The sequence below is a fragment of the Macrotis lagotis genome, chromosome 1 (genome assembly GCF_037893015.1).
Source record: "Macrotis lagotis isolate mMagLag1 chromosome 1, bilby.v1.9.chrom.fasta, whole genome shotgun sequence".
Taxonomy (NCBI): domain Eukaryota; kingdom Metazoa; phylum Chordata; class Mammalia; order Peramelemorphia; family Peramelidae; genus Macrotis; species Macrotis lagotis.
The window spans coordinates 495,213,229-495,230,413 of NC_133658.1; the positions used below are offsets into that span (position 1 = coordinate 495,213,229).

Here is a 17,185-nt window from a genome sequence, read left to right on the forward strand (position 1 = left end):
TTCTATATCTTATATTGGGACCAAACTTAATATTTAGAAATTTAAAAAAATTTTAGTTTTCTCCCCCTTTTTGATGTGGGAAAATTCTGTAGTATTTTAATTGCTGAAAAATTATAGATATTGTAACAAAGAAATGAATTCGATTTTGGTTTATTCTTTATAGTCTTGAAGAAGCATTCAAAGTGTTCTGAAAAAGTAGCATTTTTATAATTGTAAATCACAAATAATAGATTAAAACAGAATTGTATATAGATGCTCTCATATAGCCATTTCTTTTTATTTCATTCTTGATTTTTCAGCTTAACACAGTTGTGTGTTAACTTTTTTCTGATTTTCAAAATGTCAACTCTTATGTAAGCCAATGTCTAGAATCTCTGATTCCCTACCTCATTATACACATAGATGTTTTTCATATCAACATGTGTATAAGCAAAAATGTCAAATAATCTGCTCTCATTACTACTGTAAGTATTGGTAGGTTATTCAGTATTTTATGACAAAGCCTCATTGTCTCCAGAGTTTAAAAATAATTTTCTGGCACTAGGTTTTAAATCTATATATTCAGATATGTAACTAAACTAGCCCAAGGAATCATTTTCTAAGGTTTGGCCAATAATTAAAATGTTCATTTCTTCATACTGAATATTATTCCTTATAACCAGCATGTAATACAAATAACTACACTACCTCATATGCAAGTGATTGTCAAGTTGTAAAACAGATGTACAGAAAATATTTTAAAGAATTTTTAAACATTTTTGCTTTTCCCCTTCATGAGGTGGGGAAGTTTTTATTCTGTATATTGCATAGATTATGCACGCACCAGAATGACAGTATAATACAATGGATACTTTGACCACCATTTGCAGTTCTTTACAATTTGCTACAGATATATTCATTGTACATGTTATGCAAAAATCATTTGTCTTAGCCTCCTGTTCTCTAATGTTTCATGTCTTATGTTATTTTCTGAAAGCAATTACATTTAACAAAGTCTTAATTGTATTGCATCATTTTTCAGGCTTTTAAAAGATTTAATACTAATGGAAAATTATGTGCTACTCAGAATATGAATATCATTTCTGTGCTAAATATTTTTCTTATTTTCAAAAACATGTTAATGATTAATGTTTAATCATTTACTTTTAATAATTAGAAAATATATTTAATGCAGTACAAATAAAGATTGCATGTGGATTCTGAGTTATATCATCGATATGAAAGAAAACATGGCAATATTATAAATTCTCAGGTGAACTTTTTTAGTCATGAAACATGTATTTTGAACTTGTAAGTGTTTTATGTATTAGTGCATGTAATAAACCATATTTTGAAACTTTTTGGGCAAAATGTAAACTTAGCCATAACAATAAAAAATGGCATATGGATTGTAAAATTTGAAATAATAACATCTTTATTTCTTTCATCATCTTTCTAATGAAATAAAATCCTTCCTAATAAGGCAGGATCTTATTAAAAATTTAATATTGTAATTGTAATATTTAAGTTATATCTTTTTCATCTTGCTATTTTTAAATCTGATTTTGGTTAAAAATAGCTAAACCACAAAGCATTAGTTTCTTTGCTCCTTGGTAAAAAATTATTGTTGAATAAATACCCTTGAATTTATTTAATAATGAATATTGTAATTTTTTTGTTTACTTGTGTGTTGTGGACATTTACTAATCTTAGGTTTTTGTGAAGAAAGTGAGCCTGGTATGGGCTTTATGTGAATATAAATATTAGCAAATTATCATGTATAACAGAAATAGGTATTCATTCCAACATTCAAAGGTCTAGGATAACACAGATTAACTTCTGGTTTTTTGTTTTTTTTAAAGTTTAGTTCCAGTATTTGCTTTATGAGAGTAGTACTCTTTAGGGCTCCACTTTAGGGTAAGATTTATGTCTGGTAAATCAAACAATTATTTAACATCTATCATCTTGTTTTAGCCTTAGTTTAGAACTTTATCTCTTTGCTTTAAAAAAAAAGTTTTTATAAATTTCTTAGATCACTATAGTATCCTATAATATTCTGTGGAATATTATGTTATAATTATATTTATACATATTATTTATGTATTTAATATATATGTATTATATACAATTATTTATAATCTGTGGGAAAAAAGTCAGCACAACTGATAGTCTGAAAACGTGCAATATATAATATTTGTAAACCTCTCACCTACACAAAGGGATAGACTGGTGGGTGGGTGGGTGGGGAGTGCAGTAATCTTCTCATCTTATAATTTGATCTTTTTTTCAAGTTCATAAAAAGACCTTTATTGAGTCATTTGAAAAATTTAATACTTTGAGTTACATAAGATTCCTATTAACTTAATGTTTAACTTTTTTCAATTTTCCTTTTATCATTTTTAAATCATAAGTCAAACATTTCTCTTCACTTCAGTAAATGCTATCTAGCATTTGTGGGATAGAATGGCCTAAATAGAGCAATTTTTGAAATACAAATTTTAACCAATGTTATTTTAGATAGTTTTCCATATTATATCAAATGGATCTGTAAAATATGCATATTTTGTGGGAGGTGAGAGTGGCTTTGAAATGGCATAAAGAATGTTACAAGAGTATTCCAAAATTATTTAATATTATCTGTTTAACATTTGAAGATGAAAAAAAATTTACGCAGTCATCAAGGAAAACTTGGAATGAGAATCCTAGTTTTACCGACCAGTATTTAGTGGTTTTAAAAAGTATAATCAGAACTTTTAAGGGTGTAGCTAGGTGGCATACTGATTAAGACCAGCCCTGGACTGAAAGGGAGTTCAAATCTGACATCAGATCATGATGCTTAGCTAGCTTTGTGGCCTTGGGCAAATCACCTAACCCCACTGCCTCACCAAAACAAACAAACAAACAAACAAAAACAAAACAAAACACAAAAAACCTTCAGGATAAAAAAAAATTTATCAATTTAAATGTGAGAAGAACATCGCTTTAATGTTTAATGGATTTTCAAGCTTGATCACTGACTATCATTTATTATTATTATTGTCCTATACATCAAAATAAAGCTCATGGACAGGTTAGGAAAACTATAGTAACTGGTGAAATTTAACATTATTTCCCTCAATGTATATTCTTATAAAGAACTGGTCTAAAATCTACCAAACAGTGGTCTTGTGATTAAAGTGAGATGCTAATTCAAAAATGGTATTTACAAATTAGATAAACTGTCCAAGTATTATCTCATTACCACATTACATTTGGTAAACCTAAAATTATACAAATCGTTCTTCTCCCTTAATATAAGTAGGAATATGCCAATATGGAAACAAATGCAAATTCCACTTTCACATTAATAGAGAAGTAAAAAATTCTCTTGTGTATGTCTCATATTGTAAAAAAGTTAAAGTACATTTTCCATTTGTTATGAAAAACAAACAAGTTACCAAAAGTTTAAATTGATAAAAGTTTTAATGTTGACTTATAAAAATGAAAAAATAGTTTTAAACATACACCATGCAATTGACTACTTGATCTTACCACTGACTAACTCTAAAGAAGGCTTTTAAAAAAGGGATGGCTGTGTCAAAAACAAAAACTAACCCAAAGGATGTACACTGTTTTAAAATTTTCATTTGCAGGGAAACTAGAATCTTGGTCTACTTTTTTAAAGCTAATTACAAAATCCTCTTTTGTAAGTATCCAGATATCTTCCCAATTCCTCCTTCTAACAGAACTTCCATCTATTTCTACATTCATTACAAACAACAAATGTTGTCATGGGTTCATCAGCACTGCGGGTTTGAACCTGTGTATAAGGTACAGTTCTTTTTACATTTGCCACATGTAAACAGGTCAGTTTGGGTCCCACCTGTTTTAGCCATCTGATGTTCTCTAATTGCTTCTTTGGTCAGGTTTTTACGCATCTCTTTAAGTTCATCACTAGCCATTTCCTCTGCCATCATTCTAGCAAACAAATCTGGAGGTATGTTCCCACATAGTACGTTTTTCCTTAAATTTGGATTCTTTGCATCTTTGAGATTTGCTACTTCGTACCCTATTTTTATATTTCATGTCTGTTCTGTAACTCCTGATATATAGCTTCCTCAATCTGAGATCCCAGCTCTTCTTCATCAGCCCCAATAGCAATGTAGTCATCTCCTGTTCTGAGGGCTGCAGCAAGCATCTCTCAGCACTTCATTCGAACAGAATCTGAAGTGCTTTGTGCCCGGGGAAAAGATGGAATGAGGGAATCAGAAGCATTTGTCTCTTCCTTTCTGTTGCTTGCATTGCTACTGGAGCTACTTTCCTCCTTTGCTTCAGGGCTATTTTGAGAGGAGATAGTAGGTTCTTTTTTCTTTTCGTCAGAATCTTTATCAGTAGAGGGCCCATCAAGCAACTTCTTCCAGGATTTGATGAGAGACTTTGCTAAGGATGTAACTTCTTCATCTGTGCTCTGCTTGCGAATAGCATTTACTGACATTCCAATTCTTGTAGACTGCAATAATTCCAGAGTCATGGGAATATTCTTAAGTTCCTTTAGTAAATCCAGCGCTCCAGCCGCGTTCTTCTGCACCATCTTATCCATCTTCTTGGTGATGCGAATGATCTCATCCTCCATGGCTCTGGCGGGTCTCGCGGCCCCCCACCCCCGTGGGGCCAGGACGCGGGCGAAGCTGGGGTGAAAGGGCGATGTCCGGGGAGGAAGAGCCGCCGCTGAGGATTATAATTTGATCTTCATAGTTTTGTTATTTTTTTTATTTTTTGGTGTGACAATCCACTTAGCTTGCTAAAGTTACTGTGAATATTGTTTTCTTGGCTTTACTGTGCATCAGTTCATATTTTCTATGCTTCTCTATAAAAATCACACACATTAAGTTCTCTCTTTTCCACTGCTGCCTTCCCCACTTTTTATTTATCCTCCTATGTTATAATGTAATCCCACAAAGGAAGCATTCATCTATAGAGAGGGTGTTTACAGATTCTGTTTATAATTCCTGTGTCTGCCTCTTCATTATTGCCTCTATCAGGTTTCTAACTTCTTTTTCTTTATGTATATTTAGAAAGAAATCTCATACTGGTCTTTTTGTTGTCAGTGTTACATTTATGCATTTTCCTTCATTTCCGTTGTTTGGGGTGTTTGAGAAGCAGATAATTTATTTTGTCTTTTGTGTTTTTTATTTAAAAATATTTCAAATTCTTTATTTTTAAACATCCATCTTTTTTTTCTGTACAGTTAAAGCCACTCTGAGCTGTATATGCTGAACTCCATTGAAATTTGAAGGGGGTGGCTAGGTGGTGTAGTGGATAAACACTGACCTTGGAGTCAGGAGTACCTGGGTTCAAATCCAGTCCCAGACACTTAATAATTACCTAGCTGTGTGGCCTTGGGCAAGCCACTTAACCCTGTTTGCCTTGCAAAAACCTAAAAATAAAAATTGAAACACATTATTCCTTTCTCTGAAGTACATTATTCCTTTCCCTTCTTTTTCTAGTAGGTTCAGAATAGTCTTGTTAGACTAATAGCTGTCCTTTCCTTTGTATTTGAAGGTCTTTCTCCTGATGACTTGTAGAATTTATTGTTTGAAGGTCTTTCTCCTGATGACTTGTAGAATTTATTGTTTCAGAATCGAACTTTTAAGTTTAACCATTATGTCTTGGAGATGGCAGCTTTGGTTTTTTTTTTTTTTTCTGGAGCATAACTTTCAGTTGGAATTTCTATGTCTATAAAGTTCTAGGTAGTTCTCTTTTATAATTTCTTTCATTTTATTAAGGTTTTTTTTTTTTTTTTGCCCTGTTATGTTCTTCTGGGAGACTTGTGATCCTTAGGTTAATTCACATCCTGCTTTTTAAGTTACATATGTTTCGCTTGCAAAATGAGCCAATTTTCTTTTAATGTCATTGTTTGGGGGAGGTTGTTTTGTTTTGGTTTGCTTTTCTTAGGTTGTCCTTCACTTCTTTGTATTTGAATTCTTAATTTATTGTTATTTCTTTTGGGTTTTTTTGGTGAATCTTGCTGTGCCAGATTTCAATTTTTCTATTTTCATTATTTTGCTGTCTAGAACATAAATTTTACTCTAATTTTCATTTCTCTTTTCCATTCAGGAACAGCATGCTATAATTCCATGTTCTCATATTCCACAGGAGCCTCTGTCTCATCAAGTGTTGGATCATTTTCCTTTATTTTGCAGTATTTGTCCAGTTGTTGGAACTCATTATCTGGAGGCCATATTTTTTTCTGTTCTTACTGTTGTTCCTATTGATTTATCTGTTTGTGTTTTCAAGGTCTTTACATTTTCTTCTTTCTGAAATCTCTGGTATTTTCAGTCTTTCCTACCCTCTCCCCAACACTTCGCTTCCCTGTGATTGTGGTTTCCTTGGGATTAAGATTTCAAAGTGTCTTAGCCTCCTTGCACACTAAGCAATTTGCAGTTCAACAGCCTAAATCACTAACCCAAGTGACTTTTGGATGGTCAGAACTGGCCCCAGTTGGATATTACGCTTTTTCCTTAGACTTGGTGGAGTGCTACATATCCTTGCCCACACAGTCTTGTCTCTGACCTGTCCCATTCTCTGTGTTCCCCTTAGCACCAGCAGTTTAGAACTCTGCAGCACTGAATCCCTGTCAGGTTTAAAGCTTCTGATGGGCTGTGACCAAGCTGACTGAAGGGCTGAGCAAATTTCTGTAACCTAGAGCCAGTGTCCCCACAACTCCAGGTGCAGGGGTAGTTTTGATATAAGCATCTGTGGTGGCCTTGGGTGTGCTTTGCAGCCTTGCTGCTGGTATAGTGTAGAAGCTCTAGGAATAGCGCTCAGTAAATGCCAGTTCCTGGGGTTTGGCTTCTTATTGTCCTAGGCCATGGGAACAACTATAGTTGCTTTATCATTGGTGCATCATTTCTGTTTTGGAGAGGTTTCAGAGGTTGTAGGAAATAGAGAAAATGACTAGTGTGCTATTTTGTTGCTCACTTGACCGGATCTTTATTTTTTAATTTGAATATATGTGTTAGTTTAAAATCCTGGGAATAGCTGATTTTTGTGTTCTCATTCTGGAGTTTGTTGCCATAAAAAAAAAAAACAGGTAGTAATTTTGTTTTAACTTTGTGACAAAAAAGCATTTTTTGAAATATACTATAATTCACATTGAACTTTAAACCAGATCTATCCAATTTAATGAAAAATTGAATGCTCACATGGACAGGTTTGCTAGTTGCTTGTTAAGATAAGAAAGATGTAGTGTGTGACTTCATAGAGCCCACTTTGGAGGAAAGGGACAGGAGGAGGAAGGAGAGTGATATGAAATAAGAACAATAAAATGCTATTAAGAAGTCACAAAGGGCTGCAGATATTCAAAGGAAGGGGTTCATCCAGTAGGATCTCGACTTTGAATGCTGGGTAGGATTTAAATGGAGGTGGCTTAAGGCAATTTTGACACCGAAAAAATGAGGCATTCTTGAGGAGCAGCAAATAAGGACCTGGATCATGAGGAACACATGAAGGAGTCCTTATGAGATGAGGCTGAATGATGTAGAGTGCATTCAGTGCCTGGTTGAGGAATTGGGATTTTGGTAGATAATGGGGGAACCTTTGACCAGGGGATACCATGATATACTGTCAAAATAATTGTTACTGATTTTGAATAGCAATCTTTCAGTGCTTTTGCTTTGGAATTGAGTTGTCTGATCAGATAAGAGTAATACAAATGAAATAGAATTAACCAAGAGTAATACAAATGAAATAGAATTGACCAATTCTTTATATATTGTATTAGAATTTTAGCATATTATTAAAGCATATATTGAGTTCCTTTTGTTTTCAGAATTCCAGATATAGGCAACATTCCCAGAACTCTCCTATAGGTTTTAGAAAATTTTTATTCTTATTCCTAAGTTTTTATTGTATTTGCATGTAGTTGAGATATTAGAATGGGAGACATGCAAACTGTCTTTACATATCAGAATTTTATTTATTTATGCTCTAACATGAATATGTACTCTACAAAATATTGGAATGAAATATTTTTGTTCCTGAGTAATAAGGTTTCATATTAGTTTGAATGGAACATTTATATCTAATGAAGAAAATAGCAAACAAATTAAATACATTAATTTGTCTTGTGATCATATAGTATTCTCAAAAAAATTACCAAATTTCTAGTTATGTATGTAGGTTACTAAACACTATATAGCTTTTATTCTATAGGGTTATAAGAATGCAAATATTAGAATTATGCCAAAGTATAGTAAACTAACTGGGGTTTTTGTTTATATTTTATAGTTAAGAAATGTAATACATTTCTAGTCAAATAACCATATTACTAAAGGCAATAACTAGATTACTGTTATATTTGACATAGGGTTTTCAGAATTTCAGCAATTTTATATAAACTGAAATTTGTCATTGGATGCTTGATCAATTTTCTTTTATATTTGTATATTTTTAAAACTCTTCATTCTCTCTCTCTCTCTCTCTCTCTCTCTCTCTCTCTCTCTCTCTCTCTCTCTTAGCTTTTTGCAAGGCAAATGGGGTTAAGTGGCTTGCCCAAGGCCACACAGCTAGGTAATTATTAAGTGTCTGAGACCGGATTTGAACCTAGGTACTCCTGACTCCAAGGCCAGTGCTTTATCCACTGCGCCACCTAGCCGCCCCTAAAGCTCTTCATTCTTAGTAAAAATTTTATTGCTTTAGTTTCATGTACTTACTATGTCAATTGAAAATAATACCAATCAAATTGGAGTAAAGTAGTTGCTATTTGTATTCAAGAAATGCATCAGTCTTCTGTTTTATTTATCTGTTTTTTAAAACTTATATTTATTTTATAACATTTTCATAACATTGGAAATAATTTGACATGAACTTTAACCCTCCAAAGGAAATTATTGTCTTTATGTAACTTTTGTTGGAATTGAGTCCTGTGATGGCTTGTAATAAAATTTCTTCACTAGACTGAGTATTACAAATGAAATATGAGCAAGTTACTTTATCTTTATACCATGAATTATAATTGAGGAATATACCAGATTTTTGTATTACACATTTAGAATCATAATGGTTAAATTGGATTTCTTTTGGATTAGGATTCCGTCTTGGGCAACAATAAAATTTCATAATAACAATAATATAGCAACCAGCATATTTAGAATGTTTTAAGGTTTGCAATATGCTTTAGAAATATTATCTCCTTTGATTTCATAACAGTCCTAAAAGATAGCTGCTATATTATTCCCATTTTACAGATGAGGAAACTAAGGCAAAGAGAATTTAAGTCATACAGTAAGGATGGCTAGGGTCATACAGTAAGGGTCTCATCTGTAACAAGATTCAAACTCAGGTCTTCCTGACTCCAGTTCCATCATTATTCATTCAAGGCATGCAGAATGAGAATTTTCAGATATGATTACTGCACTATTTCATTTTTCTTGACTTTAATTTGCTATTTGTTATAAGGGCGGGCTTCTGTTTGATAGGGAAGTGAATATAGGTAGAGATGAAAAAGATCATTGAAAAATTAAAGCAATGTACAAAAGAGAAGAAGTTGGGCTAAGGACTCTAACAGGATAATTTTGTTATGTTAAATTTAATATGCTTTAAAAATTACAAAGGACATTCAATTCATTTAGAAATATTCATAATTATTTTTAAATTTTAAAATAAGATTGATGAAATGGTAAGTTCCATCAATTAAAGGGGCAAATATCCCAAATTTCTTTTTAAAATCTTTTTATTGACATTGTTTCTAACATCACCCCAGGTATTTCATTTATTCTTTCTTCCCTTTCCAGAAAGTCATCCCTTATGACAAATATACATATACACACACACACACACACACACACACATATATATATAGGGGTTTTTTTTAGGTTTTTGCAAGGCAAATGGGGTTAAGTGGCTTGCCCAAGGCCACACAGCTAGGTAATTATTAAGTGTCTGAGACTAGATTTGAACGCAGGTACTCCTGACTCCAAGGCTGGTGCTTTATCCACTGCACCACCTAGCTGCCCTAAAAGTATTTTTTTTTTAAGAAAGGAAAGAAAAGTCAACACATTAAAAAAAAAGCCAGATTAGATGTATTATGTGTGGCCCTCCCAATTCCATGAAGGAATAGGTTTGAAGTGTCTTCTCACATCTCTTCAATCTAATCCCACTAGATCCTTTTAATTTTGTTATATTTGCTTTTGTATTATTTTTGATACTGCTCTTGCTATAGTTCCTTTGTATATCGTTTTCTTGGTTGTGCTTAATTCACTCTGCATCAGTACATGTTTCCATGCTTACATGTAATCCTCACAAACATTATTATTGCATAGTAGTTTTACATTATATTCAGATACCGCAATTTATTTAGCTATTTTTCAGTTGTTGGACTTCTACATTGTTTTCAGGTTTTGGCTATCACAAAAAATGATTCCATAATTATTTTGAATTTTATCAGTTATCTTGACACAACTCCGACTTTGACTACTCATTTTTTGGTCATTGGTGCCTATTTTCAGGATACCCGGTGAAATCTTAGTATTGGTTTGATTTTTATTTCTCTTATTATGAGTGATTTGAAACATTATTTCTCCTGTGGTTGTAAATATTTTGCAGTTTTTTTTGAGAACTGTTTGTATATTGGGGAATGACTGTTAGTTATATATGTGTAGGTTTATAATCTATCAATCTCTATATCTTTGTTACCAAAAAAAAGCCTAAGAGAAATTTATTAAAAAGATCCACGTGCCCCCCCTTAACTTCTTCCCTTCTTTTCATTGATGTATTAATGTTTTCTATTTCCCTTACGAATTTCAATGCTAAGGATAATAAACATTTATTATTGATATAGATTTGTTACCATGATTCCTTTCAACATAATGTAATTTCCTTGTTTATCTTTTTCTAGTTTTTAATATTTTTTATTTTGTCAGATAGTATGATTGTAACTCTTGATTTTTGGATTCACTAAATCCATAGCAATTTTTTAAATCCCTTTTTATTCTGTATCTCTATTTTTTTAAATGTATTTCTTGTAAGCAATAGAGTGTATAGTTTTGTTTTCTTATTCAATCTGCCTTTTGTTTTGTTGGAAGTTATGATTTAAATTTTTCTCTTTGTTTCTTATTACTATTTTTATCATATTACAATTTCACTCTTCTGCTGTAAACAATTCTCTGCTTCTTTAGTTACTATAGCTTAATCTTTAAAATGTCACTATCCCCACTGACTTTCTTTCCCCTCACTTTCATTTCCCCTCTTCTGTTAGTTACCCTTTTCTTTTATAATTTAGCTTTTTAATTCTATTTCCTTCTTACTTTTATCTATTTAATTCTTCACCTCTTTTTTCCTATCAGTCAATCAAATAGATTCCTCCTTTGCTCCTCTTCAACTCTTCCTATTCGTTAGATTTTTTTTAAATTTAATTTTTTGCAAGATTTCTTATATTCTTCATTATCCACCTTCTTTCTGTCTATGCTCAACCCCCTCCCCCCATTCTTTAGTTTAAGATCCTAGATCAGACTTTCCCCATCTCTCTTCTGTATTCTTCATGAAATCAAAACTCTGAGGTATCCATTTTAGGATCTTTCCAAAAGGCAGCTTTTGCCAGTGTCTTGTAGACTTTTCTCCAGATTCCCTTTTTCTTAGGCCTCACTCCCAGAACTATGCCAATTTCTACAGGTGACAGAGAGGACATTGAAGTCTCCCCCCCTCCCAGAAACTGATTATTTCTATTCTACCCATTATTTTTTCTGTGAAGGTCAAATGGTTCATTCTCATATAATTCTTATTTCTCTTTTAAACCACTTGGGAATAGTGTTTATCTCATCAAGTTTTGGATCAATTCCCTTTGCTTTTCAGTATTTAATTATAGATTCCTGAACTTAATTAGATTTGGAGACCATATTTCCTTTTGCTATTAATATTTTTGCTGATGGTTTGTCTGCTTATGTTCAGTCTTGAATTTTCTTCTTCCTTAGATCTTTGGTAATTTAAATCTCTTCCCCCACCCCTTAATTTCCTCCCTTGCTCACTTTCTGATTCCCTTCCCTTTGAGGATTGTTTTCTTGGAGAGTAGATCTCAAAGCATATCAGCCTCCTTCCACTCTGGACAAAATTTCCATTTTGGAGGGATTTGAGAGCTTATGGGAATCAAGAGTAAATATCTAGTTCTCATCTTGGTCATGGGACCCTGCCACGTTCTTATTTATCATTCAATCAAAATTCTGATAGGTGTTGTCTTGTAACTTCTTAGACACTACTTTCCTTCAGTGAGTTCAATATCTTGTCTTACAGTCCCTCTCTTCCTCTTAGTATTTCATGTTGTCTAACCTCATAGTTCCTCAACTTGTTTATTTCTCATGAAGCACACCTACCTTAAACCATAACAAAAAATCTTGCCATCATCCCCTGCTAATACTTTATGATTTTGAAAACTGAAATTCCCATATCTGATGACAATCTATGGACATTTCATATCTCCCTCTGTCTCATAATCCCAAATCCTATTCTTAGTCTTCATTGTATTTTCTAATCCTTCTAATCCTGTGGTTCTTTCCCAGGTCATAACTCCTGAACTCTCCTGCCTTTAGTCAACCAGTTCAGTCTTTGCTGTCCTATTCTCTTGAATCCCTTATCCCTTTATCCTATCAGTGAAGCTCCCCTATTGAACTTCAGTCCTCGATTACATTCCAATTTGTACCTATAGCAGTTATAAAGAGCCTTTTTTCCATCTCAGTCTAAGCAACAGATCTCTTGTATGGGATAATTTTTGTAATGGAAGAATTATTCTTTCAAAGGACCTTGATATAGAATATTCAAATGGGCATTACTTGATATCAAATATAAGACCTGTAACCTAACAGATTCATTTCTCTCTATGGAATCATTTTTATTTGCTAGGATTCATGAAATCCATATAAAACCTTGATATACTCTGAAAAGAAACAAAGACCTTTTACTCCCATTCCTTTGTTCCTAAATCATTATTTCAGGTAAAAGATGAAATGACTGAGGAAAAAAAGAAAAGTTTGATATTCTGAGCATATTGGTTTATTAATTAATGCATGGCAGTTGCGTGGCTAAGAGAGACCAGACCACTGCAGCTTGGACCTGGACCCCAAATACAGATAGAAGTAGACTTTTTTTTTAGGTTTTTTTTGGGGTTTTTTTTGGTAAGGCAATGGGATTAAGTGACTTGCCCAAGGCCACACAGCTAAGCAATTACTAAGTGCCTGAGGCTGAATTTGAACTCAGGTACTCCTCACTCCAAGGCCAGTGCTCTAGCCACCTAGCCACCCCAAGGGTAAAAACTATTGGCAAAACTTTTGATAAAAAGGGACAATTTGAAATTAGATAATGTAACAAATTTCATACTTGGTCAGAATAAGTTTGACATTTCCTCTAACGCTGCTCAGCATCATTTGAGTAAGACTAGAGATAGGAACTGGAAAGATATAAAGTTTATGGAAGCAAGAGACAGAAGATGAATATAAAATTGTGACACTAGTTGCAAGAGTGAATGTTTAAAATGAATAGAAACTGTATAAGAAAACAAAGGGCTGCAAATGAGTGGATTTTAAAGTTAAAAGGAGAATAGAGGCTAGATTGACAGAAAAGACTGCTGAGCAGGGAATATGAAAGAATGGTAATTGATAAAAAGAAAAACTAGAAATCTTTTCATTTTGATTTTTTTTCTGTGCCTAAAAGAATAATTTTGAATGGAAAGGTGGAATAATAATAGGAAATTTAAACCCAAGATAAGGAAGAGAAGAGTTAGCTGTTGAAAGTTACAAAGAGCAGATGTAGGATTGAGGAAAAGGAAATGTTCTATTTTTCTGAAGAGGGAAGAAAAATGGAATTTATGGAGTCAAAATACTAAGCTTGACAAAACATAGTTTTAAAAGAGATGAGTTAGTGAATATTTAGAAAAGGAAGCAGTAATCAAAGAAAACCTGGATGAAAAGGAGGAATTAATCAAAAATAACCAAGGAATATTTATACCAACCAATCTTGTTTTCTGTTTTGACAGCTAATAAATGGATTGATTAGGAGAATAATTTAGATATAATATAGCTAGATTTTAGGACATTTGATAAAATTTGCTATGATATGTAACTCAGCTTCAATAACCCCCTACTGCAGAGATATTGGACACTAAATATATAATCAGAATGGTTATAAAACTAATTAAAGTTGAAAGTGGAGAATTTGAGGGGATTAGAACAGCAAATGATTAATTGTGGGAATTAACTGATTTCTTCTAGTGACTCAGTTCTGGAGCTAGCTCAGTTCCCTTTCTATTCAGTTATGGTTCTAGTCCAACATGCATCTTGTGAGAACTTTTTTCAGTTATAGGAATTGGGAGAAAATCTTACTGTATTATTTGACTTCAGAAATTCTCTTTACTCAAATTATCTTCTCTTTTGACAGTGTCCTTAGGTTGTCAAATCAGTAGATATATCAGTGCTTTCATTTTAAAACTTCCATAATAAATGAAGGCAGAACAATTTATATATCTCACAAATGGCAACAAGATAACATTTCTAGTAACATTTCTAATTTCTTTCAAAGGGACTTCTGATTCACATCATCAATTCACATTATTTTAATAAGACACTACCCTTTTCCAAATGTCTCTAGTATGTTTTAAAATATCAGTGTGATGATACTTTCTCATGCTCCCCGTTTAGACTTCTCTTAAAATTCAGCTATTTCTAGGAAAAGATAAAGGTCTATCTCATTTTTCAAATTAGGTAAATCATAGGTTTAAAGCCAGTAATGGATTTCAGAGAGCTGACAAGATAGTTCAAACATTAAAAGTGAAAATATGCAATAAGAGTACTGAACTATATAATAGTAGAGTCCACACAGAATCATGAATAAGGTATTGGATCTAGAATATGAAGATATTTTATAATTTGAATGCTCTACTACTTAAATGCTAGTGATATTAGTTCATATGACCAAGTCAGCTTAACATTTCTGGACTTACTAAAAGCCATGACCTTGGGGATTTCTCCCATCTCTGAATCCCTAGTTAGAAATTAACAGTCCTGAACAATTTGAGCAACTGATCCAGGGATTTATAACCAATAGTAGAAATTTGGAACAGAATCATGTCTCATTTATTTTTCTTCTTTCATGATTTATTTATTTTCACATTACTACAATAATCTTGTGAAAGTAAATATAACCCCCCCCCCTTCAAAGATAGAGAAGCCTTCATGGTATATTCATTTTTTTATACAAATAATTTGGTTTTCTCTCTCTTTAAAAAATTATATTAACCAATGATTTGCCTGTTTCATTGGTTTTTTTATAGACCAAATTCTAGTTTTATTTATTAATTAGTTTGTTTACTTTCAAATTTATTAACCTCACCTTTAATTTTTAGGATTTTCAATGTGGTGTTTAGTTGAATATTTTTAATATGTTCTTTTCCTATTTTTTTCAGTTACACACCCAGTTCATTGGTCAGCTATTTCTTCTATTTCATTGATGTAAGAATTTAGAAATATAAAATATCCTCTGATTGCTGTTTTTGTTGCATCCCACTGGTTTTCACATGTTGTTTTATTATTCATTTTGCTAAAATTATTTTTTGTTTCTATGACTTGTTCTTTTACCCATTCATTTTTCTTTTCTTTTTTTTTTTTTTATCAAATTTCTTTTATTTTTTACAGTTCCTCATTCATCTTGATTCAGTTATTAGTGCTGCTTCCATCTGAAGGGGCATCCTTCTGTAAGTCTTGCCTTTCCTCCAGTGGGCTAACAGAGCACAGTGGAGCATCTGACACAGAGAACCACTGTCTGTGCGTGGCTGAAGACCATGGTGATTTTATAGCACCCGGGGCACTTTATGTCCATGAAATAGGAATTGGGGCTCTGCACCAGGTGTTTCTTCTTGTGCTTCCACTTCTCCTCGGGAGAGGGGTGTAGGAGGTCTTTGGTGAGAGGCATGTTGGTGCGGGGAGATCTTTACCGTCGGAAAGGCCCCATTCATTTTTCAATGTTAGGTTATTTAGTCTCCAATCAATTTTTTTTTTTTAGGTTTTTGCAAGGCAAACAGGGTTAAGTGGCTTGCCCAAGGCCACACAGCTAGGTAATTATTAAGTGTCTGAGACCAGATTTGAACCCAGGTACTCCTGACTCCAGGGCCAGTGCTTTATCCACTATACCACCTAGCCGCCCCTCCAATCAATTTTTAAGCAATTTTTCATGGTCCTTTATTAAATATATTTATTGCATTTATGAACTAAAAAGGAAATTTAAAAAATTTTGCTTTTCTCCATTTGACAATCCAGTTTTTAATGCCCTAATATATGGGAAAAGTTGTATTCTTTTCTATTCCCATTCAGTTCTCTCCAGATATCTATCTTATCTAGTTATTTAAGATTCTTTTCATCTCCTTAATTTTTTAAATTATTTTTGTTAGATTTATCTAGTCCTGAGAAGGGAAGATTGAAGTCCCCCCCATGTTTATGGTTTTACTGTTTCCACCTGTAATTAATTTATCTTTTCTTTTAATAATTTGAATGCTATGGCATTTAGTCCATATAATTTAGTATTGATATTACTTATTATATACATTTTATCAAAATATAACAAATTCTGCTCCAGTCCTTATTTTTTATTCATTGTGTATCTCTCATTTTTTGTAAATAGTACATTTCTCTTCTGATTTTTAATCCATTCTACCTGTTTATACATGATTTTGTCCCATACCATTTTTTCATCCTATATTTGTCACTTTTCTCGCTTTTTAACTATTCCTCCTCAAGTATCTAATTGACTTCTAACCACTGCCTCCCTAATATACACCACTTCTAAGAATCCCTCCCTTATCCTCATCTCTTGTTCATCTATTCCTTATTTGCCTTCCTTTCTTAAAGTTCTCCCCTTATCCTTTCTACTTGCCCTCCTATTTTTTGATCTATACATTCTTCTAACAGTCCCTCTCTTGAAACAAAAAGTCAAGAATATCAAGGGATATAATGAAAAAAAAATGCTAAAGAAGGTGGCTTAGCCTTACCAGATCTAACATTATATTATAAAGCATCAGTCATCAAAACTGTCTGGTACTGTCCAAGAAATAAAGTGGTGGATCAGTGGAATAGACTAGGTGCAGGAGAGACAGGAAATGATTATAGTAATCTGTTATTTGATAAGCTCAGAATCCAGCATCTGGGATTAGAACACACTCTGATAAAAACTGCTGGGAAAACTAGAAGATAGT

The 17,185-nt window shown here is 32.8% G+C and overlaps 2 pseudogenes; both read right to left on the bottom strand.

Moving 5' to 3' along the window:
- Positions 1-3,473: 3,473 nt before the first annotated feature.
- On the bottom strand, positions 3,474-4,606 carry LOC141506786 (transcription elongation factor A protein 1 pseudogene; annotated as a pseudogene).
- An 11,051-nt stretch (positions 4,607-15,657) lies between these two features.
- On the bottom strand, positions 15,658-16,035 carry LOC141520440 (small ribosomal subunit protein eS27-like; annotated as a pseudogene).
- Positions 16,036-17,185: the final 1,150 nt, after the last annotated feature.